A 276-nucleotide genomic window follows, 5' to 3' on the forward strand; every position below is an offset into this window, starting at 1 on the left:
TCAGACTTTCTGTATACAACTTTGTGACATCATCACTGATGTCAGACATTCTGTACCATTACAGTAATACAAACCTCAAAGAAAAAAAAGCTCAAAGTGACATCATCACTTACTCGGACTTCTGCTTTAACTAAGCCCCGCCCCCACGTTCTAAAGATTTGGGACCTTGATACTGTTTAATTAGAACTACACTGTTTATGTTATTGTTTTTTAAGCAGTAAATTTTAAAAATAGACTGTTATTTTCTATATTTAAAAAAAAACATTATTATTGGGG

The sequence above is a fragment of the Nematolebias whitei genome, chromosome 4, assembly GCF_014905685.2.
Source record: "Nematolebias whitei isolate Nwh7 chromosome 4, NemWhi1, whole genome shotgun sequence".
Classification (NCBI taxonomy): Eukaryota; Metazoa; Chordata; class Actinopteri; order Cyprinodontiformes; family Rivulidae; genus Nematolebias; species Nematolebias whitei.